This window comes from Protopterus annectens, chromosome 3.part1 (assembly GCF_019279795.1).
Source record: "Protopterus annectens isolate FY-2018-M chromosome 3.part1, PAN1.0, whole genome shotgun sequence".
Classification (NCBI taxonomy): domain Eukaryota; kingdom Metazoa; phylum Chordata; order Ceratodontiformes; family Protopteridae; genus Protopterus; species Protopterus annectens.
Genome location: NC_056732.1, coordinates 1,191,905,267 through 1,191,930,404, shown reverse-complemented (window position 1 = coordinate 1,191,930,404; position 25,138 = coordinate 1,191,905,267). Strand labels below are relative to the sequence as shown.

At 40.3% G+C, this 25,138-nt stretch overlaps 1 protein-coding gene across 9 annotated transcripts in view; it reads left to right on the top strand.

Moving 5' to 3' along the window:
* The window catches only part of ADGRB1 (adhesion G protein-coupled receptor B1), a 4,264,735-nt gene that overhangs the window by 974,273 nt on the left and 3,265,324 nt on the right, over positions 1 to 25,138 (top strand). For 6 of the 9 annotated variants that reach the window (XM_044067286.1, XM_044067293.1, XM_044067292.1 and 3 more), the window contains 2 exons: positions 17,305 to 17,373; positions 20,143 to 20,173. The exons of 1 other annotated variant lie outside the window; for it this stretch is intronic. The gene's annotated coding sequence lies outside the window, so the exon portion shown is untranslated. The remainder of the gene's footprint in view (positions 1 to 17,304; positions 17,374 to 20,142; positions 20,174 to 25,138) is intronic. 2 more of the 9 variants (XM_044067288.1, XM_044067287.1) reach the window with 1 other exon arrangement.

Sequence of the window (25,138 nt, the reverse complement as noted above, 5' to 3'; positions counted from 1 at the left end):
GTTGTGACAAATATTGTGAAAATTTACTTACAATCCAGCTAAGATCAGGTCTCGTGCTTGTCATAACATATATCAAACTACCTACAAGCTCATGATATTTTCTTGGATCTGTAGATTCACTGATGCATTCAAAGTGTGGTTTTTGTTTGGAAGGGGTACTTTTTAGTTGTGTGAACCCTGGGGCATGGTGGGGGATCTGTAGCAAGCTACAACTTGGGTTGCAGTTTTGCTAAGAGTTAGTTGCACTTGGATAACCTCGGATGCATTATGCTGAGCAACTAGCCTGGAGGTGTGGATATCCTTAATGAATATAGACACACCTCCGCCTTTGCTGTTCTGATCCAGGTTAGATGGCTGAAAAGTGTGGTATAAATTATAGTCTGGTAATGCAGGGGTGCACTCTGGAGCCTTATACCAGGTCTCAGTCACTGCACAGATATTGATGTTCTCCATTTTTATGAGTGCCTCAAGGTAGTGCATTTTGAGATTTACACTTCTTGCATTGAGTAGCATTAGCCTCAGTTTTTGCTTGCCTGTTCCTGTTACTGTGATGAATTTATCATTTGAACCTTGCCTAAAAAAGGCACTATAGGGAGTGGCAAGAGCCTTAGCCAGTATCCGGAATCCTAGGGTGACAGGTGCAGGCCATCTCTGGCAAAGCATCATGGTCTGTCGACCGTGTCGTCCCAGGCAGATACTGGATCCCTTTAGAATAACACCAGAAGCTTAGCCAATTGTTGAAGTCAATCATTTTGTCCTTGTACTGCAGTATCATTCTGGGTGATGGCAGGATGTTACTCAGGGCTAGGGTCATACCTGCCGGGGCTACATGATCGGAGAGCTCTTCTATGTCTTTTTCCATGTAGTCCAGGGAGACACGTCTCAGGTCGTTCACACCAACCTGGACAATGACAGAGTCATATTTGTACTTGTTGTGGATTGACGTGAGTGCATGGGTTATGTGGCGGATCCTGGCACTCGACAGGTAGCTGACAGTAACCTTCTGCTTGTTTAGCCAGGTGAGTGTGTTGGGTACGTTGTTTTCCTTATGTGCTGTGGTTGAGTGGCACACTGAATCTGTGGGCTGTGTGTCATTTGGATTGAGTTGCGGGGTGGAGGTTGATTGCGTTTATACTTTGAAGGTCTCGGTTGCTTGAGCAGATTATTATTGAAAGCCTCAGCGAATGTTTTTATATTTCTATGTGTGGATTTGTGTGGTGTAGGTTTAGTGGGACTATGTGATGAGTGTGGTGTGGTGCTAGTGTTTTCCTTCTCCTCTTTACTGTCAAGTTCAGTCTTGGATGGAGAGAGCTTTACCTCCAGTTTGGCTAGAAAAGCGCATCTCTCACAGGTTGTAGTGTTGGTTGGTAGGAGGAGAGGGTTGACTGTGTACATGAGGCAATTGCTGTTGTGCCCCAAGATGCTCAGATTCATCAGATAGACAGGAGAGAACACTGGGAGCTGACCCTTGGACATGCCTGAATAAAAAAACTATTTTCCTTTAGACAAGTGAGGAAAGTGAGTACAAGAGCTGTTTTTCTCTAAGCAAGTGAGGAATTAAGTACAAAAACTGTTTTCCTCTAGGTAATGAGGAAGGTTAAGTGCTGTAGTAATTTACAGCTTATTTAATGCTTACAGCAAGTTCTAAACAAGTCCTGAGCACAAATAAGCAAGTTCAAGTGTTAAAACCAAGAATCTGTATCTGAAGTAGACTAGTTACAGGAAAGAAACAAGTGCAAATGCGGCTTTTAAATCAGAAAGTTGAAAGAGATGGAAAAATAGACCAAACGGCCAATAACTACAATTTCTAGGCCAGAAACCACTCCTTATGTGGTTTATAGGTTACCTAGTGCTTACCACTCCCACTGATAATCTAGAAGGCTTCCCTCCAACACAGAAAGACTTGGGGGGCTCAGGAGATTACAAACAGTCCTGGATACAGCAAATATGTATCTGGACTAGACTAGTTACAGGAAAGGGTGGAAACAAGTGCAAAAGTGGGCTTTTAAATCAAAGTTGAGAGAGATGGAAAAACTGCTCATACGGCCAGTAACTACAATTTCTGGGCCCGAACCACTCCTTATGTTGTAAATGGGTTACCTAGTGCTTACCACTCCCACTGATAAGCTAGCAGGCTAACCTCCAACACAGACAGACTTGGGGGGGGGGGGCAGAAGCTTACAAACAGTCCTGGATATAGCAAATCTGTATCTGGACTAGACTAGTTACAGGAAAGGCAGCAAACAAGCGTAAATGTTTTTGTTACAGTTAAGCAGAACACAGGGATATTCTAGCAAGGTTTTTATTTATTTTTTTGTAAAGGAAATGGAGAATGGAAAAGCAGAAGGGTAGGAAACTAAGTAGGTTGATCTTCTCAAATGTTCTCTTTGTATTAGGTAGAATGAGCTAATGACACTAGACCGACAGCAGTGTCCCAGGTCAAATTTACAGTAGGGGCGGGCAACTGCAAAGCTACCAACTATAAGAAGAAAACACCAACAGGGAGGAAGGGTGGGGAACAGATCACAATATTCAATGAAATAATTAACAGAATTGCAGACAGACCACTATATTCACTGAACAAGTAAATATAAAAATAAAATGCAATACTATCTTTAACACTGCAAGTTTGTACCTATCCCAGCATGTAATGCAGTTGATTGTAGGTATAAAGCAGCCAGCCAAACAGCTATTGCTGAAATGATTTCAAAGATATATTACTAACACTTATAATTACAGAGCAAACCTCTAGGCTAAGAGTTAACACTGAATATGAATGAAGTGGAACAACAGTAACCCCCACTACTTGTAGAGATAGAGACAGCTCACAATATTTAGTGAAAGAAATAATAGAATTGCAAACAGACCACTATATTTACTGAACAAAGAAATATAAAAATAAAATGTAATACTAATTTTAACACTGCAATTTGTACTTATCCCAGCTTGTAATGCAGTTGATTGTAGGTATAAAGCAGCCAGCCAAACAGCTATTGCTGAAATGATTTCAAAGATATATTAATAACACTTATAATTATGGAGTAAACCTCTAGGCTAAGAGTTAACACTGAATATGAATGAAGTGGAACAACAGTAACCCCCACTACTTAGTAAACCTCTAGGCAAAGAGTTAACACTGAATATGAATAAATATTTACTGAACAAATAAATATAAAAATAAAATGTAATACTATTTTTAACACTGCAAGTTTGTACTTATCCCAGCTTGTAATGCAGTTGATTGTAGGTATAAAGCAGCCAACCAAACAGCTATTGCTGAAATGATTTCAAAGATATATGACTAACACTTATAACCACAGAGTAAACCTCTAGGCTAAGAGTTAACACTGAATATGAATGATGTGGAACAACAGTAACCCTCACTATTTGCAGAGAGAGAGAGAGAGAGACAGATAACAATTTTCACTCTGTCAGCTTACTGGATTCTTTGGCAAAGCGATTGCTCCTTGATTGACCTCAAATATTGTTACTGGTACATACTTGCACTCTCCATCCATTCCACTCAACAGCTGCACAATGTACAAACTCTCCTGTTTTGTTGCTGCTAATGCTATATACTCTGCTTCACATGTATATAAAGCTACTGTTTGTTGCTTCTTTGATTTCCATGAAATAAAAGGCCCATCTCTATTGAGGCTAAAGCAAAAACCTGTTGTACTACATCTGTCGTTTTGATCTTTTGCCCAATCTGCATCACTGTATGCTATAAGGTGAATTTTCCCTTCACTTTTCTTGTAACACAGCTCTCTGTCCAATGTACCTTTGAAGTATCTTAACACATGTTTGGCTAGTGTTAAATGAGATTCACTCGGTTGTGACAAATATTGTGAAAATTTACTTACAATCCAGCTAAGATCAGGTCTTGTGCTTGTCATAACATATATCAAACTACCCACAAGCTCACAATATTTTCTTGGATCTGTAGATTCACTGTCACATTCAAAGTTTGTTTTTTGTTCAGAAGGGGTACTTCTTACTTTACAAATTTCTCAAGAATTTTCGTAATGTACCTCTTTTGGTTCATCTTTACTTCACCTCTATTCTGGGTAAAATCAATGCCTAGAAAATGTCTTAGCTTTCCCAGATCTTTCATTTTAAATTTTGCCTTGAGAATTTCCTTTATATCATTCAGTGATTCATTGTCACTAGCTGCTATAATGAGATTGTCAACCCATATAATTAGAACTGTTTTCTCATTTTCATCTTGTCTAGTGTATACACAATGGTTTGCGGGGTTTTAGATAAAACTATTTTCACAAAGATAATCATGCAATATTTTGTTCCAGTTACTCCCTGATTGTTTCAATCCGTTCAATGAGTAATTCAGTTTACAAACCAATTTTTCATCATTATTTGATTTCTTTTCACAACCTTCAGGTTGCTCCATATACATCTCACAGTCAATAGGAGCATGTAAATAAGCTGGTTGTACATTCATCTGATGCAATTCTAAATCGTACTTAGCTGCCATCTGCATTAGGCTCCGTACAGATGTCATACTCGCAGTTGGTGCAAATGTTTCATTATAATCTATACCAGCAACTTGACTGTAGCCTTTAGCTACTTATCTAGCTTTGTAAGTCTCAGTATTATCTGCATTGTCTTTTACCATGAAAACCCACCTACCACCCACTGCATTTTTATCTTCCGGCAATGTGGTGAGTGTAAATGTATTGTTTTCGTTTAAGTTCTTCCTTCATAGCTTTGACCCACTTTTCCGAGTTAGACGAAGTCATGGCTTCTTTAAAGCTCTGCGGTGTGTTGCATATTAATCAGTAACAATAGTCAACATTAACTGTCACATAATCATCATTTTCAACTTTACACTCATAGTCTTTCAAGTATGCAGGTGGTTTTCTCTCTCTTTTAGAGTAGTGTGTATCCTGCCTTTCCTCTTCTTGCCTTACTATTGTATCTTGGCTGTCAGCTTTTGATTCTGACTTAACATGTACACTTCTTCTGGTATTAAGATCTTCATCTATCACTTCTGGGTCTGTCTGAATCTGGCATTCAGCTACATTTTTAGTAAATAACTTGACTAACCTGTGTCTAAGGACTCTTCCTGTGTCAGGATAATAGACCAGATATGATGGGCTGTTTTTATCATATCCGACAAAGATCCCCTTATCCCATCTTCGGTCTAACTTCTTTTTATCTTGTCTGTACGCATAACACACTGATCCAAATTCTCTCATCCTTGAAAGATCAGGTTTCGTTCCTGTTAGCATAAAGAATGGGGTCTGTCCCACATGCCTGTTATAACATCTGTTGTGAATAATAACAGCAGTCATTACTGCATATGTCCGCAACTCTTTAGGTAAGTCACTCTCTATCCACATACACCTTGCTATTTCGAACAGTGTTCTCCAATTTCACTCTGCCATCCCATTCTGATGGGGTGAGTAAGGTGCAGACATTTCATGTCTTATAACATTTTTACTCAACAGTGACTGAAAGTCTCTCGACATGAACTCAGTGCCATTATCTGATCTGATACACTTTTATCTTACATAAGGAGCTGAATCTGCAAAAAACCTTTCAGTCGCCTTCACTGTATCACTCTTGGCTTTCAGAAAGTAGACAAATATTATACCCGAGTAATCATCAGTAAATGCTAAAGTGTACTTAAAGCCGTCTTTTGCTCCTGGCTCAATTGGGCCTGCCAAATCAGTATGGACTAGTTCAAACACAACTTTTGCTCTTGCATCTGGTTCTGTGTTTCTGCTCTGTACAATTTTCCCTTGCGTACAGGTTTCACAATCCAGGTTAGGTCTCTCCCCTTTACCTTTAATGTTCATTCCTTTTACCACTTTTTCTAATTTTGATACATCTTCGAAATTACAGTGACCAAGCATTTTATGCCATGCTTGAATGTCATAACAGCTCTGAGATGCATCATAATGTATCTCGCTATTGCTTTCTTCTTCCTATGTGTCTAAATAATAGAGTCTATCATACTCAGTTATGTCAAACCTGGTGCCATTTTTGTAGATGAGTTGGTCTTGGCCTTGTTTAAAGTTGATTGAGACCCCTTTGGACATTGCTGCCTTAACAGAAAAAATGCTTTGTGCATACGTCCAAATATATAAAGCGCCTGAGTCATCATCACCTTTACTTTGCGCCCCTCTGTATTTAGCAGCCATACCTCTGTATTACCTCTCTTCTGTGCGGCCCCACAGGTTCTCGTTCTGTCAGCTAATTCCATAATGTGTTCCTCCAGTTGGAAAGTTGCATCAAAGCATTTAAACTTTTTCAGGTCGTTAATTATGTGTGATGTGGCACCATTGTCCACCACTAATCCCTTCTGTTTTAATTCACGAATTTGGTGCTCATTTATTTTGAAGACAAATGTGTGATCGTCCGCATCAGTTGCTTGTTTCACATTATCTTTCTTCTTTCATCTACAGTAACTGTCCCTGTGGTTAGAGTTTCTACACAAACTACACCACTGTCTCTGGCCTTTATATTCTTTCTGGCATTGTCATGCCTTATGTCACTTTTGGCCACAATTATAGCATATAATCTCTGCTTTTACTCTTTCCCCAAGGCCACTTGCTTTCATCACGTTATTATTACTTACGTTGGCATTACATTTCTTGGTATGTTCATAGCTTCTCAACCTTGTTTTGAACTCACCAAAGCCCAACTTATCATCTTGCATGATGTGTACTGCAAATGGCTTAAAAGTTTCAGGCAACCCTTTCAGAATCATCACAGTTAGTAATCCATTACTGAGCTTCTCCCCAGAATTTCTAAGTGCTGTAATGGCCGTCTCAGCCCTAATAATATAGTCTGTGACACTTTCACTGATGGCCTTCTGGAAGTTTGTTAATTCAGTGTATAGGCTAATTACTCATGGCTTCCCTTTCCCGGCATAATGGTCTCTCAGGGTCTGAAGTGCTGCTCTACCTTCGTCTGCAGCTTCTCTCATGACGAGGGACAAACTTTTGTCATATAAGAATTGTATTAGTTCTGCATATGCCTCCTCATTTTTCTCAGCATCGTCGTCGCCTTCCACCTCATTCTCGTCGTCTTCTGTGTCCTGCTGCACATTTCGCAAAATGGCATCTTTCAGCCCTAGCAAACGCAGGTGCCTCAGAAACTTCATCTCCCACAACTCATAATTCTTCTCATCTCTGTCGAAACATAGTCGGTGCCATTGGCTTCCTACTTCCCTCTTGGGCTCATAACCTGTTGGCAGTATCATCTTAAGGGTAAGAAAGTTTAGTTAGACATACATTTACAGAGGAAAATAAACACATGTGAAGGCAATCAATTTGGTTAAAAACAGAAGAGGGTAACAACCCTTGCTTCCTCCTTTATTATAAAGCACATGGTCACGTGACCTCTCTTGACTGCTCCACACCAACGACGTCAGTGTAAGAGCACACATACGATCATTCACTCTCTTTATTATTATCAGCCAACACTAAGAGTTAACACTGAATATGAATAAAGTGGAGCAACAGTAACCCCAACTTCTAGCAGAGAGAGAGAGAGAGAGAGAGAGACAGATCACAATATTCAATGAAAGAAATAGCAGAATTGCAGACAGACCACTATATTCACTGAACAAATAAATATAAAAATAAAATGCAATATGTCTTTACTGTTAGTGGTCCAGGTTCAGATGGACAAAGCCAAACTGGGTCGGATCCAAAGTCTGCAAGTCTCCTATGTCTTTATTTATGAGTTCCATTATGATCCTCTCCATAGCTTTGCAGATCAAGCTTGTCAAGCTGATGGGACGGTAATTTCCCGGGTCGGTGGAGGCACCTCCTTTGTGAAGTGGGACCACAGTTGCCGTACGCCACTCCTTAGGCACGTATCCTAAGGTGAGGCTAAGATTAAACAGCTGCCCTAACTGCGGGTTTAATTCCTCATTGAGTTTGTGGAGCACACATCCGAGTACACCATCTGGTCCCATGGATGCTGTGTCTTTTGCCTTGGAGAGAGCAGTTCTCACCTGAGCGTTAGAGATGTTTGGGGGGGCTATAATTCTCTGGTATAGATATCTCACCTTTTGGGGGGGGGGGAGAAGTTTGCACTGAACCTGTCAGCCAGTATGTTGGCAATGTCTGTAGGTTCAGTAATTTTTACATCATTTTGAACTAATTCTGAGCATATCTGGGAGTTTACTCCCAGGTTTCTAACATAGCTAAAGAAGACCTTATGATTGTCCTTTGAGTCCTTAGTGACTTTTCTCTCAAAATTTGCCTTGGATGATTTTATGAGAGATCTTAATTTTTTACTTATAATGATCAATGGTGTTTTCCCTTTTAAGGATTTTGCTCTATCTTGTAGTAGCTTCCTCCTTTTGTTGTAGAGCTTGTTTATGGCTGGGGTCCACCAAACTGGACGCTTGCCTTTGGTACAAAGAGTCTTTGTTTTGTTTGGGATTGCCTGATCCATGCAGTCCTGTAGGTGCTGGTAGAAGGCATTTGTAAGTGATTCAGTGGCTTGAGTAATGGTTTCTGCAGTCTCGGGGGCCTTAAAAGAGACCACACTAGCCTTTAGAAGTGTGAAATCGGCTTTTGAAAAGTTCTTCACTGTGGTCTTTTTTATCTCAGGTGGGGGCAGGATGTGGACTTCCAGTGAGATTAGTTTATGGTCTGATCTCACCAGTGAAGGGTATACTTCCAGTGTTGAACATTGTGACCCCATGTTCATGATGATGAGATCTAGTATGTTATCTCCTCTTGTGGGGATGGTGACTAGTTGTTCCATGGCATTTGAGTTTATGAACTCTAGGAACCTTTGGGCTAGAGTGTTGGGGCTTGAGTAGTGATCCCAGTCTATATTCGGGTAGTTGAAATCACCTAGTATGATGGTGTTTGGAGATACATTTATCCCTTCCAGTGTTTTCAGGAAAGCTATGTGAGGTTCCTGAGATTGAGAGGGTGGCCTGTAACATGCTACAAATTGCAGAGCAGTCTTGCCTATGGTTAATTGCACCTGGATGGTCTCCGATGCATCGTGCGTTGCCACCAACCTTGAGGTGTGGGTGTTCTTGATGAATATAGACACCCCCCTCCTTTATTGGTGTTGTCCGGATTTTGGGGCCGGAACGCATGATATGAGGTAAAGCCTGATAGTGCCGGGGTGCTCTCAGGAGCCTTGAACCAGGTTTCAGTCACAGCACAGACATCGATGTTCTCCATACTGAGAAGGGCCTCGAGTGCGTGCATCTTGAGGTTGAGACTTCTGGCATTGAGCAGCATTACCCTTAGTTTATTTCCTTTTTTGTGTTCTAGGGTGGTAGGTTTAGAATTTGAGCCTTGCCTAAAAAAGGCACTATGGAGGTGGCAAGAGCCTTTGCCAATATCCGGAAGCCCAGGGGTGATAGGTGCAAGCCGTCCCTTGCGAAGCAGCGTGGCTTGTCCAGCATGTCATCCCAGGCAGACAGACATTGGATCCCCTTTGAATGACACCAGAGTTTAAGCCAATTATTAAAGCCGATCATCTTGTCTCTGTATTGTGGCATCATTCTTGGTGAAGGTAGGATACTGCTCAAGGTCAGGGTCATACCTGCCTGGGCTACATAATCAGAGAGCTCCTCTATGTCTCTTTTCATGTAGTCCAAGGAGGTACGTCTCAGGTCGTTCACACCAGCGTGGACAATGACAGAGTCATACTTGTACCTGCTGTTGAGAGACCTGAGTGCTTGCGTTATGTGGCGGATTCTAGCGCCCGACAGGCAGCTTACTGTGACCTTTTCCTTGTTCAATCTGGTGAGTGGGACGTCAGTGTGTCTGACTATGGAGTCACCAATGACGAGTGTGTCTGGCATTGTGTTTGGCCTTAAGGGCTGTGACTGTTTGGCACACTAAATATGTAGTCTATGTGTTGCATGTGTTGTGTCCTGAGGTGGCAGTTGTTTGGGTGTCTGCTTTGGTGGCCTCTGCTGTTTTGGTAGATTTTTGATCAGAGCCTCCGAATATGTCTTTGTGTATTTATGTGTATGATTTGAAGTTGTGATAGTACTATGTGGGACTGGGTTTGTGGTGTGTGTGGTTACCTTCTCCTCCTGTCTGGTCTTACCAGTCCTATGTTGAGAGCTCAGCCTCCAGTTTGGCTATATAGTTGCATCTCTGGCATGTATTTGTGTTTTGTGGGAGGAGGAGAGGGTTGTCCGTGTACATGAGACAATTATAACATTGCCTCAAAATTCCCAGATTCACCAGCTGAGCAGGAGAGGACACTAGCAACTGATCCCTCAACATGCTAGAAGGAATAGACAAGGACTTTAAAAGACTCCGGGGGACGTGGGTGATCGAATGGGGTTTTTGGCTGGTGGGGTACTATGTATAATAAAAGTGCTATATCAAGTAAAAAAGTACTTTAGGAGCAAGTACTAGGCTTTACAGATAGAGAATATTCTACTTAGGAATCAAGTAGAGCTGAGCTTTTTAGATATAGAATACGCTGGTTAGATCAGCAGTACAGTTCAAGGAAGGCTGTTTTAAGGGAAAATTTGAAGAGTGGACTTTAGGTAGCCCGAATAGTTTAACCTTGATTAACCGCCGCTGCTCTTGTGTGCTCCTGTGGCAAATCCGCGCTAAATCGCGCTAAAGCGTGCTTTATAGCAGGGGGCTGGAAAAAACAGGAAATGACCCAAAATGGTCAATTAATTACCAGTTGTTGTCTCTAACCACTCCTCTGAGGACAAACAGGCAGCTCAGTACTCCCCACTCTCACTGGTGAGTAAAGAAACTTCCCTCTGGCCACACAAGAAAATGGAGGAACACAGGAACCAAATACAAAGCCCAGGGATCAGCAAATCTGATCACTGGAACAACTAGCTAGGAAAGTTTGGAAAGCAGAAGTATTTTTTTTTTTTTTGTTTTTTTACACACACAGACAGAAAATACAGTAAATGCTTGGTTTTTCGACTAAATGCTATCAAAGGCTAGTACACTTGAGTGTATTAGCCTGTTGGTTAACTTATAAGCAAAACTTAAGCTAAGAAGTGCAGTCAACAAATTAAGCTCAGAAAAACAGAGAAAACAGGTAATATAACAATACTATAAGCACAAACAGTGGTCGAAATGCACAAAAGGTCGAAAAAAGCAATAAAAATGCTTAAAAAATACTTAGAATCAGGAAAGTCACTTTTTCTGCTCTCTGCTGCCTTAGGAAATCTGCAGGGGACCACGAGGAGCTATGCCAAGTTCTCTAATGCCAGAAAAACCTGCCAAAGCGTGCTTTATAGCAGGGGGATGGAAAAAACAGGAAATGACCCAAAATGGTCAATTAATTACCAGTTGCTGTCTCTAACCACTCCTCTGAGGACAAACAGGCAGCTCAGTACTCCTCACTCTCACTGGTGAGTAAAGAAACTTCCCTCTGGCCACACAAGAAAATGGAGGAACACAGGAACCAAATACAAAGCCCAGGGATCAGCAAATCTGATCACTGGAACAACTAGCTAGGAAAGTTAGGAAAGCAGAAGTATTTTTTTGTTTTTTTTTTTTTTTTTTTACACACACAGACAGAAAATACAGTAAATGCTTGGTTTTTCGACTAAATGCTATCAAAGGCTAGTACACTTGAGTGTATTAGCCTGTTGGTTAACTTATAAGCAAAACTTAAGCTAAGAAGTGCAGTCAACAAATTAAGCTCAGAAAAACAGAGAAAACAGGTAATATAACAATAATATAAGCACAAACAGTGGTCGAAATGCACAAAAGGTCGAAAAAAGCAATAAAAATGCTTAAAAAATAGTTAGAATCAGGAAAGTCGCTTTTTCTGCTCTCTGCATATATACACATATGTATATATATAGGTTCATAGGTTCATAGGTTGGTACTAGGCTATCAGCCCTAGGGCCTATACAAGCCTAGCCATAACAATTCCCTGGCTATTTCTTCCCACATTATTTACTTTCCTGGACCCCTGTCTAGCAGGGCGACTGACGTGATCCCTGGGGTGAATTTCCTTTCTCCCATCCAATTGTCAAGGTTGCTCTTGAAGAGGTCCAAAGAGGCACTCTGCTTGACATGTATGGGCAATCTATTCCAGAGTCTGGGGAGTCTCTGGGTCAGGAACCTATCCCTCCAGCATGTTTTGTTTATTGTGATGACAAGGTTTAGATCCCTGGAGCGTGTAGCTCTGAGGGATTGGGATTTCTTTAAGTGTAGCATGTCCAACAGCTCTGGGTTTGACATGGCCTTGTATGTTAAGCAGAGATCACCTCTGAGTAGACGATATGCGACAGAGTATAGCTGGAGTTTTTTAAGGTGGTCAGTGTAGGGCATCTGCTTTAGGCCTGTGATTCTTTTAGTGAGGTATTTCTGAGGCCTTTCCAGTTGTTGCAGATGTCTTGAGAGGTGCATACCAAATGGGGCGTTGTATTCTATAATGGGTCTAATGAGGGATGAGTACAGTGGGACAATGACCTCCTTCTTTCTGGATGAAAAGCCCTTCGTGATGAGGTGTGCCACATAGAAGGATTTCCTGACTGTTGTGGCGATGTGGTTATCGAAGGTGAGACCACTGTCCACCTGTGTCCCTAAGTCTCTTATCACACTTTCTGTGTTTAGTGTACTGCCACCTATATGGTAATTCATGGATACATGTTTTTCCCCAAAGGGGATAACAATACATTTCTTGGCATTGAGCTTGAGCCCATGGCCCTGGCACCAAGCATCTGTTTCTGTAAGGCCCTTTTGTAGAGTATCCACATCATTTGAGGATTCAATAATGGCTCCCATTTTGCAGTCATCTGCAAACTTTGTTAGCCAGAGTCCCTTAGTGTTGACCTGTACTTCAGAGAAGTAGATGCCAAACAAGAGCGGCCCCAGGACTGAACCCTGAGGTACTCCACTTGTCACTTGTCTGGAGCTGGATTTGGAGTCGGCTACTTTTACAGTGTGGGTTCTATCAGTAAGCCATTTAGCAACCCATTGGGTGACATAGGGATTAATGCCCAACTTAGTAAGTTTATCTATGATTCCAGAGTAGGGGATGGTGTCAAAGGCCTTGGCAAGGTCTAGATAGGCTGTGTGGACCACCTTACCCTTGTCCATGGCTCTGGAGACTGATTCAAAGAAGTCAATCAGGTTCAGAAGACAAGATCAGCCCTTCACAAACCCAAACTGGGTGGGGTCCAGTGTTTGAAGGTTGCCAATGTCTTTGTTTATAAGTTCCATGATAATACGCTCCATAGCCTTGCAGATAAGGCTTGTCAGACTGATGGGACGGTAGTTTCTGGGATCCAAGGTGGATCCCCCCTTGTGGATTGGGATAACTGTAGCTCTGCGCCACTCAGTGGGCACGAAACCTGAGGTGAGGCTATGATTAAACATGACACTTAGGTGAGGTGCCAGTTCATATTGTAGTTCATGTAGTACACAGCCCGGTATGTCATCTGGTCCCATGGATACTGTATTCTTGGCTTTAGAGAGTGCGTTTTGTACCTGTGTGGCCATTATTACTGGAATTTGGCAATCTTCCGGTATTGAGATGGGCCATTTAGGGGGTGAGAGGGGGGCGAAGTTGGCACTGAATCGATCTGCCAGGATATTGGCAATATCCTTTGGATCAGTATATTTAATGCCATTCTGTTTTAGCTCAGAGCAGATCTGAGCATTGCCATTTAGATTCTTGACATAGTTATAGAATGCTTTGTGGTTGTCTTTGGAATCGTTGGCAATTTTATTTTCATAACTAGCTTTGGAGGATTTTATGAGGCATCTCAGTTTCTTACTGAGGCTAGTAAGGGAGTTTTTTGCATCCTGGGATTTTCCTCTTTTCTGCAAAAGTTTCTTCCTTTTGTTGTAAAGTTTGTTTATGGCAGGGGACCACCAGATTGGCTTCCTTTTTTTGGATGAGATATATATATATATATATATATATATATATATATATATATATATATATATATATATATATATATATATATATATCTTTTAATATAAATTATATTTTAATAATTTTTAGTGATTTATCTGATTTTTTTTGGTAAATAGCAGTATATCACTTTAAGAATACCAGCTTTTCAGTGACTTTGGTGGATGTCTCTCTGGAGATTAATTTAGAGGAGAGGACTGCCATTTAGTGCTCTAGATCTCTTTTTAAGCTTATTTTCAGTTATTGAAGTGTTTCCAGACAGTTGGAAAGTATTTTTCTGGGAGAATAATGGGATTTTATGTGAATACTTATGCATGTACTTGATTTGCCTATGTTTTATGTGATTTTACAGTTCAGCTAATGTATTTAATCCTGTCTATTTTTTACAGGGATTTTTTTTGTTCTGCTTGTGTTATTTTGTTGTTTGGTAATTTTAATTGGACTGGAAGGGTTGTGTGCTGTTTATGCTTACTAGTGACAACTTACCTTCTAACTGACTCCTTCAGGCATACTTCATATGTCAGGTTTCTTCTCCAGCTACAGCAAGGATACTTACTGCGGCCTTGCTGGTTGTTCTCCTAGCATACCTAAAAAGAAAAAAAAACAATTAAAATATGAGTCTATGCTTCCTGTGTGGGCTATTATTATGCCTCAGACGATGGTGGGTGGCCAGTGATGGTTCCTCTGACCTCTTACCTATTTCCTCAAATTCCTCTGGTGTAGCCTTGCTGGTCACTATGGACCAGAGGATCAGACACATACACAGGCTTTTTTCCAGTGTCCTGTTTGGGCATAGGAATTATACTTTCTAAAGGGGTCCAAACGAAAAACCTGTTTCTAGTAGGTTTTTAATACTTCTGTCTTTTTCAAAAAAACACTTTCAGTAATTCAAAATATACTTTAAAGAGTGCTCTCCCCACCAGAAGCAGATTCCAGTTGCTTTTCAAAATATTGCAAATAGCCCTTGTATCTTGGCTATATGTCATGACCATTGCTCTTTTGGGCTTGTCAGTGCTCACCTTTTTACTTGTAACTATGTAAAATCTGGGTAGAGCGACAATGTTTAAATTTCATGTATTCTCAGACTCAAACACTACTTTTTATATGATTTGGCAGTTATGGATTGTATGTAAGTATATATATATATATATATATATATATATATATATATATATTTGTATATGTGTATATGTTATATTACAGCATGACGTTGTTTTTTTTTAAAGTAACCATTTTGTGATTTTACCGTTTAATGAATTGAATGGCACTGTATATTATTATCTTTCACTTGAAGAATTGCAACAGGAAGTTAATGGTGAAGTCAGGCTACATTTGCATGTGTACTATTTAAGTTAGCAGTTTTATTTGTAAGCCAGTTCTGAAGAAGTCATTTGACCAGTTGGACAAATGCACTTAACATTTTATTTGCTACTAAAGTATTTGGTATTTGTTTCTAAGACTGACTTGCTATTTTTGCTGTTTTTTTGGTTTGTAGTGTTCCATGTTTACTGTTTTGGGTTTCTGACTTTTTTTCTGTCACATTAGCCTTCAGAATCCTATATGTGGAAGTTTATTTTGACATGCTAATGGCTTGGATTCATTTTCGTTTTCCCTGACACCTGAAGGTAGATCTTATGTTATTCAAATTGTGGCTAACCTATCTCAAGGCTATAAACATGTCTTGAAGATTATGCATGAGGAGATTTGTTTAGTATGTAACCAAAAGTTTTCAGATGACACTTCTCTTCTTCTGTTCACTTCTTGATTGTGCTAATACTGTTGCCAGGGCATCTCCTTCAACTATTGTTTTGAGGAGATTTGTTTGGATATGTAACCAAAGAGTTTCAGAAGTTTTAAAGTCAGAAAGCAGGATTCAATAAATTCCATGTAAGCTCCGTGCAGAGCCTACAAAGCGTTTATCTATTTACACAGCCATAGTGTGCTCTTGGCAATGAGTAATGCATAGTAATGATGCACAGCATGCCTCAGTGAGGTTTTGTAGTGCATCCCAGTAGTGTTGGCTACAAAACCTCATAGAACAACACAGATAATGAATCCAGGTACAGGAGAGCAGAGGCAGTCCGCCCTCATATCTCTCAACATCTTAGAGCATGAAATTTGTAGAAAGCCATTAAATAAAGTGGGGAAAAGGCTGACAAATTAGGACATAGGGAAGTATTATCCTTATAAGCTTAGAAAGTTGACAAAATAAATGGTTATGCATTAGCATGCATCTTCTGTAGATTATGAAATCCAAAACAAAAATATCTGAGATTATTTAATGATGTCCATCCCAAATGATTATTACAAAACCACAAAGTTTATGAGGAACACCACAAAAATACCAGCCAAAGCCCTGGAAAAACTGCCAGAACTAGTTATATCTGCATAGTTTGACTTTCCTCCTTTTTTTTACTTATGCTATGTTTGCACAATGCACTGCCGCATTTAGCTGTGCTTACCTCGTTTGCACAGTGGGAAGACCCATGTATCAAACTTGATCCAGACATCCAAAAATAAGACCTGGATGCCTTCAATTGCCAATGCTAGGCAATGCTGGGCATTGCGCAAACCTGGTAAGCGGGGCTGTGCTACGCTCATACCATCAACTTAACAATAGATAATAAAATGCATGACTATAGGTAACAAATCCTGGGGTATCATGTGGAGAATGTTTGACTAGAGTCCAGATGGGCCTGTGTTCTATTCCAGGGTATGCAAACTTTATTTATACTGTTGGAACATGCAACTTATACAAATCAAGTGGTACTATAATGAGATAACAATGGAGTAGCATTGGTGGAAATTTATTTTTGGATACATTTGAAAAAGGTGCATTCTGCTTAGCATCATGCAAACCAGTGTGATTATTTTACCATGTTTGTGCAATGGTACACTGCATGCAGCTATTCTGAATGTATTAAAATACAGATAGTGCATACTCTCAGTAAGTGCAATTGGTGGGAAAATATGATATTTAAAAGTGAATTGGCAGGAATTGCTCTCTAAATATTGAGGTCAAACTTATGCAGATATGTCAGGCATTGGAGAGGGTGTACATTTCAGAACACAGCACTGGGATGTCCAGGAGTCAAAGGTCTTTATTAGGCTCCTGGTTAAGGATCATGGGCCCTGCCTGATGCAGGAAAATTATACTGGCTCCCATTATAAATCTGAAGCCTGGGATACTTTGGCTAGGGCTGTTACCAGTGTGACTGGTATCCCGCACACTGGGGAACAATGCTGTCACCATTATAATGACCTCTGCTGGAGGAAAAGGGATACCCTTGATCAGTGGATCAGGGAGTGTCAGGCAGGGAACACACCAGAGATGTGTGTGTATGATTTACATCTAGTACCAATGAATATTCAAGCTGAATATAGTAATGACTGGTATTCATAATGCTTCTTTCTTTTTCTTTTTTTCCACAGCTGCAGAAAAGAGGGCCTTGAATGTAAGGTCCCATGCGAGCCAATTGGCCAGGATGTGAGAAGCATGTGGTAAGTAATCATAATTATATGAAGTACTGTTATTGCAGCCTTAACATTTGTAGTTGGATTAGTTGCTATATCATTACAGTTGTATGGATTTGGAAATGCATATCTGAAATGTAAGAACAAGCATACATGCATTATAGCGTAGCATTGCTTTTAACATGACTTATTTCTGCTGAATAACTGTTTTGGTCTGTTCATTGTAAGATTCATGGTTGTCTGGCAAGTCATCTATATCGAAGTCAATAAATAATGAGTGTCAAAATGTATAACACAAATCCCGTGAAACTATCCATGTGTTTAAGAGCATTATTTAAAATGTTTTCCTAGTTATGGGTCATTGTACACCCATTATTTAATGATATGTCAAGATATCCTGCTGTAAAAGGTGGAGAGGTATGGTCTGCAACACAAAGCAACAGTTACACATTCTCAGATAACAGTGAAAATGAGTCTATAAAGTGTAAAAGGAAAGAGTGCTTGCATTATGTTGTATTCCAAAGAAAAAGTGCAGTATTACATTTTGTGAGTTCTAAAACTTCACTCCCCAAATTTAAATCTCAGCGGATTAAAGTACTGTTTTAGCTTGTCTTCAATAAAATATGGTATTGTTATGTACTCATCATTATAGTATTTGAAGTGCAGACCTCTAGACCTGTGGCTTGAATGGCCTGCTGTCTAGTATAATCACTGTACATGTATTCCAAGTAATAAAGAAAATTCTTAGCAGTTGGTATTGTTGGCAATAGAATATAACAGAATAGAATAAAATAATTGTAGAAAGCTTTGTATATTATTTGTGAAATTACTAATGTTCCTCTTTTTTTCTGTCACCCCATCCCTTCTCTTATTTATTTATAAATTTCTTATTTTTTATTATTTTTATTGTTATTATTATTATTATTATTATTATTAGGGTTATATTACAAGATCGAAGCTTTACTTAATTGAATAAGTAAAGCTCGATCTTGTAATATCAAAACCGTAAAATGTCGAACGGCCGATTTAACCCAGGGAAACACTTCCCTTACCCATTATGTGGAGTATGTCCATTTTCCAATTTGGAGCAATCTTGGAGTTGGTATATTTAGGTAGGGGAGTGTGGGAGGGCCCCCCACTTGATTTCGGATGAAAAGTTTTTTTTTTTTTTTGATTCGGCCAAGGAAAGTGTTTCTTTTGGTTGAATTGGCTGTTCAGCATTTTTAGATGTCATTATTACAAGATCAAGCTTTAGCGATTTGATTAACTAAAACTTCAATTTTTAATATAGACGCTTATTATTATTATTATAATACTATTTATATAATCATTTTACTTATTATTATACTATTTGATATTACTTCTTGTGTTTTATTATGTATTTTTTATATCTCTTTGTTGTTAAATATTTTTTTCATTTTTATGATTTATCATTATGTTCATAATTATATTACTTGAAACTTTTTATATTGATTTATTATTGTTTCTTTATTTTTTATAATTTTCATTTAATTTGTTTCATGTTTTATTTAATTTTTGGTTTGAATTTTATTTATGTTAGTACTACAGCAGGGTAGGCCAGTTCCCCGTGATCTGCCTACACTTGCTCCTCCTGCTGAAGCACCAAGGTTAAGCACTGCTGGGCTGCAACCTGGTGGCACCCCCCACGCTGCCCCTGCATTACCTGGACCCTCAGGTAGTTCTGCCCCAGGGGCCAGGCCTGTGGTCCCTTTTGGGATTAGAGGCAGATGGGGTACATACATCACCCAATTGAAGATGCCATGTGTGGTGCATAGCACGGTGCACCAGGCCTTGGCACACACTGCCTGCTTTCTATCCTGGTACACCAGACAGGCCATAGGCATAGATGTCAACCACTGCAGCCAGTGGCACAGTGATGGGACAGTGCTGACAGTCCAGCGGGTGAGGAATTGAGTCACACTGTTACCGTGCTGATGTCCATGGGACCTTGAACTCCCTACCCCTCCATAACCAAGGTGCTCATCCTCCTCTTGTGTCCTTCACCAGCCCTGTCTCCTGTCTTGTATGTCTTGTTTGTATACAAATGCTTCCTCACCTTCCCAAATTGCCTGCCACAGACTTGCCTATGTCCCTTCCCCAACATTCCACTCTCCCCTTTAAAAAAAAAAAAAAAAAAAAAAAAAAAAAAAGGCATCTTTCCAAAAAAAAATGTTTCGGCCCATGCATAGCTCTCCATTTTGCACATATGTCTACTTGCCATACTTAATTTGGTTCAGCTGGCTTGACAATTGAAGACATGGATAGCTATTATTCTTTCCTACACCCTTCCTGCACATTCCTGCCTTCCTTTAACTTTGTTTTTCCCCCTGCTTGCTCCCCATTTCACCACTTTCCTAACTTCCCTGTTTCTTTTCTTTAAAGGATTATTACACGATGGTGCACCATGAGGAATTTCTGGCAGACATTGCCACACAAGGCAGCTCCCAGCAGCCCATTAGCCAGTATGTTCTGGATGTGGGTGCCACTCCTGCATCTCAGGAGGAGCTTCCAGGTAGACTTTGGTAGATCATCAGTAGAATACTGTTGCATTCATTCTATAATAGTGTATATAATTCTAATGTGTGCCAGGTTTTTTTTTTTTTTTTTTTGTGGGGGTATTTAAGATAGCTGCAGTTTTAAGATTATTTAGAGGTGGTTAGCTACATTCTTATTAACATTGCAATTACTGTAGATATAGATTATTAAATGTATTACTCTGTGTTATATTGTTAAATGTGGCACTGTTGTCATTACTTCTCCCTTTACTTTTTTCAGGGAATCCACACATCTGGGGCATCTGCAGTTGGTAAGCAGAATACATTTATGCCAGTAATGTAGAAATATTTCAGCATATCTGCTAAAGTGTCATCTTAAGCCTGCTATACGGATTGCTGTACTGTCTGCAAACTTATGAACTGTACAGATATTTGCAGAATGTCCAGATATGTGACTCATATGTCTGGCCCGTATTTAAGATCATACTGATTGAGTTGCAAACTATTGACAGGTCATTAAAGATTGGAGATATACAATAATGACAGAGTACTCACATTCAGGCTGCATACCCATCATAAATGTCATGGTGAAGCAATACCTGTTATTGTATCACCTTTCTAGGTTTGTAAGCCAATATGTCACAATGGTACCTATTCTTGGGCCTTTGTATACACATTATTCATGTCTTTGTCTACATTCCTTGCTCTAAGAGGTTGAGAGGTATGAATGTCTGTAATAGTGACAGCTGTGTAAATTGCTTAACATATATTGCAGCGCAGTAGTGCAGGTATTAATGTATTCCTGTTTTCCTTCCTTTTATCACAGATGAACATGGAAGTGGTTCTGTGTCCCCTATGCCACCTGATGTCAGTGTCTCATCATCATCAGACTCTGATGATGATGGTGGCCAAAGTGAGTTACACCTGGGGGTTGGAAAGGCTGATTCTGACAAAGAGGTTGACATCCAGTGATCCCATCATTATCACCAGACACAGCCAGTATGCCTATGCATACCCAGACCACTGAGGCCATAGATATTGGAAAGTTGGAGGGCGAGGACACTGATGAGGGAAGTGGGGCTACTACTACACCTTCAGTGACTGTTGACACTGACCATAGCCAAACTGTTGGCAGGTTGCTTGAAGGAGGCCTTCTGTCTCATCATGTGTCACGTGGCATATGCTTAGGGCCATTCTGGAAGCACAGGCACGTTCAGAAATGAACTCTAGGTGAATGCTTAACGTTATAACTGCAGCACAATCTGGCATTGATGACTCCCTCCACTGTGTTGTTGATTCCTTGGATCAGTTGAATGACACATTGGAATGGGATGTGTTTGTGAGGGAGCACAGTGTGTCTGTCATGGAACGCATATTGCCTGTGATGGAACATCTGCTGGGAGGGGAGTGTTAGGCTCATGGGCATAAGTCAGCAACTACATCTGCTGAGAGCTAACATGACCATGCCCAATCACGCTGCCATAGTGGCAGTACATCCACTGCTTCTGCAGGGATGTGCTGTCCAAACTCAGATGTAGCAGGTCATGGATTTGTGGTCCTGGGCATTCCTGTGAAGGGAGCATGTTCAGCAGACATCTGTCACCTTCAGGTAGTAGCACAGCATCTGACCTTGGGCATGGAGTTGCCAGTGCAACTCCTGGCAGAGCCATTTCTTGTGTTCAGGGGCAGAGACAATGAACTGTTAGCTATACCATACACTGCTCACAACTGTCCGACAAACAGACATGTAGGGCTAGCACTGAACTTGGCCATTCTCATGCAGACAGTCACACACCAATGTCACATTGAAGGCACCATCCTGCCTGCTTTCCTTGCTTACTCATACAAGCACACACACACACACACACACACACACACACACACACACACACACACACACACACACACACGCACGCACGCACATACACACACACGCACACGCACGCACACACGCACACACACACACACACACACACACACACACACACACACACACACACACACACACACACACACACACCAACCTTTGTTGTCAGCCTAGGTCTCCATCACCCCCACATAGCACCCTGTGCACGTGATGATAAAAGTGCCACCTCCCTATCATCTCTCTTTTGGATTCAGGGATAATAAAGCTATGTGTCTGATACACAGGGTGACTGTCTATATCAATATGATGTCATTACTTCCATTTGTGCTGTTCAACTGATAATTGTACCTGTCATTTAGATTGCATGTAGCCATTTAGACAGTTGCTAGCATAATAATTTACCTACTGTATAGTGTATGCTTTTGTAGGGGCTGTGAAGGTAGACAATTAAAGACAATTAATTGTCTCTCATTAATATATCTAACTTTCTCTTTAAGGATTGTTTAGTGTAAACATATGGGTGCACATCACATCCAAAGTCAAGTCATCATATTCAGAGCTCAGGATTGTATGTCAGCACTGAAGACAAATCTTATCAGAATGGTAATACAGTATCATGTTCCTTTTTGCATGTACACCCCCATAGGTTCCAAGGTTCATAGGATGGCACTAGGGTATTGATCTGATAGTGTTTAGAGGCATAGCCATGATATCACAATATAATATTCAAAGGCATATTTAATTCATGGCAAAGGTTTTGTCTCGTAAGAACCACCCATGTCCAGGTGGGAAGCAGCAGTGATCCATGCCAAATAACGTTTTTACATCAAGTCATCTAGCCTGCCTTTCAACAGGGTAATGGAGGTACTCTTCTTGACATACATTTGAAGCCTACTGCAGAGGAGTGAAAACCTTTGAAAGGCGTATCTGTGTCTGTCAAGTAATGTGGGATTCCCTTACCTGTTCCAGGGATCTCAATCTCTGGTCACAGTCTTGAATCCCACCAAGTTTTGCCATCACAAGATACCCTTGAGAACACCTAACTGGAACACATCCAGTGTTTGAAGGTCACCTATTTCCTTGTGTCTGAGATGCCTGCAAATTGTATCCATTGCCTTATGGCAGAGTTTGCAAAGAGTTATGGTTCTATAATTACACTTGTATTTTGCCAGTCACCCTTTGTGTGGTTGGAAAATGGTCAATATATTCTATTCATTGAGGACAACAGCAGTATTCAGACTGTGGTTGAATACGGTGCCTAGGGGAGTTGTTCACTGTTGAAGCACTTGAAGAACACAGGCCAGAATGCCATCTGATTTCATCGAAACTGTGCTCCTAGTCTTGGAGAGAGTGATAACTTTCTTATTGTAGATACCATAGCTTGGAGGTGCTGCTGCACACATGCCTTGTAGTATGTTTAGTGGTGGTAGGGGGGGACACTTTTCAGCCAGACATGTGTGCTAGCACGTTTGGAAGTTACAACGGTCAATGTGTGCACTACCATATGCAACTGGATCCAAATACATCTGAGTTTTACATATATATATATATATATATATATATATATATATATATATATATATAAAACAGTTTGCAGATGTACATGAAGAAACCCTTATGGTTATCACTGGATATGTTGTTGTGGAAATTATTAGCATAGTTGCTCTGTGAGGATTTTTGAAGGTGTCATATTTGCATGTTTAAGCTGAAAAGAGTGGCCTTCCAGTCCTGGTTTCTCAGTGTTGTATTTGTAAACAGCAGCTTCTTTCACTTACTGTATAATGTAGTAATAATAGCCATCCACCAGTATGGTTTGTATTTTCCAGAGGATCTTTGAGCCTATCAGGCACAGCTGTGTGTATACATTTGTGTAAATGTGTAGACATGGCATCAGGGAGTAAGTTACTATAGCTGTCAATGTCCTTAGTGGAAAGTGTGTCTTGGAAGTAGTTTAGACCATCCCTTAGGAGCATGTAGTTACCTTGGATGATGTTTGTGAACCTGACTCCTCCTCCTCCTTTGGGGAGTTCAGTAGTTATATTTACTTCAAAACATACTGCCTTATGGTTGGGTTAACAGTGCAGGCACTACACATGTGCCATTACACTGTTCAGTCATATTGTTGAGCTACAGGTCTGAAATATGAGATAACCTTGTGGGGTGGTGCACTATTTCTTCCATGGCATTTCAGTTCACAAACTCCAGGTAATACTGTGCAAGTGAGTTTGTTTAATTATCCCAATCAATAGATGAATACTTTAACTCATCCCCTGCCTGAGATATTTTGTTATACTTTAATTGTCTTGTGTTGTAATATATAGGCTGTATGGCCTTTCATGTTCATGGACAGTGACCTAATTAATGGCAATAACATGAAAGGCTTTCCTATCCACAGTATGTCAGACATAGAATAACTCCATATAGGTATCTTTTCTAAACAGTCTTGAGGCATACTAATCTTCAATGTAAATAGATATGACACCTCCTGTGGTTAACACAACTTCCATTTGCTGTCTAGATGTTTGGAAGGCATTGTAGCCTTGCAAGGCCAAAGTACTTACTGCAGCCTTGAACCAGATTTCTGTGACTGCACAGGCATCAACATCTTCATTGTGAAGAGTGCTTACAGAGAGTGCGGTTTAAGATGTGAACTCCTAGGGTTTAGCTGCATAGCCCTTACTTTGTTGGAGTTGTACATTTTAACATTGGTTATTCTGCTTTTGTGACCTTGCCTAATAAAGGGATTATGGTACAGTCAGGTGACCTTTGTCTGGCAAAGCAGGGTACTCTATCCATCATGTCATCCCAAACTGACGGGTACTGTATCACTTTAGAATGACACCAGAAACTTAAGCAAGATCATAGAATATGTTGTTCTTTATATAGTGGTGCTGCTCTGACATAGGAACATACCTGGCTGGCACCCATATTTAGATATCCGAGTCATGTCTGTGTTCATATATTTCATATAGTCACATCTCAAGTTGTGCATACCAACATGAAGTATGCTGGATTAAGAGTGGGACTTGTTGAGAGAGTTGATTGCATGCATGATGTGACAACTACGTCTGCCAAGCAGCTGACACTAAACTTATCTTTGTTTAAGCTGGTGAGTGGGGCACCTGTATATCTCACTATAAAGTTATCTATTATGAAAACCTGTTGGATACATGCCCGTTACCTTAAGCACTTCTGTAGTGTGACAGTGGTGATGATATTTCTTATGTGTATTGTATGCTTGTAGCCTGATTGTGATTAGGATGTGTCTGTTGTTTAGGTTGGTTTGTGGGGAATACCTCTGCACATGATGGTTTGTGTTGGGTGCATATTACAAGAAGCAGTGAAGGTGTGTGAGCGGACAGCCTGTTTAGTGTTACCCTTCTGGAAACCAGAGAGCACTGATTCCAGA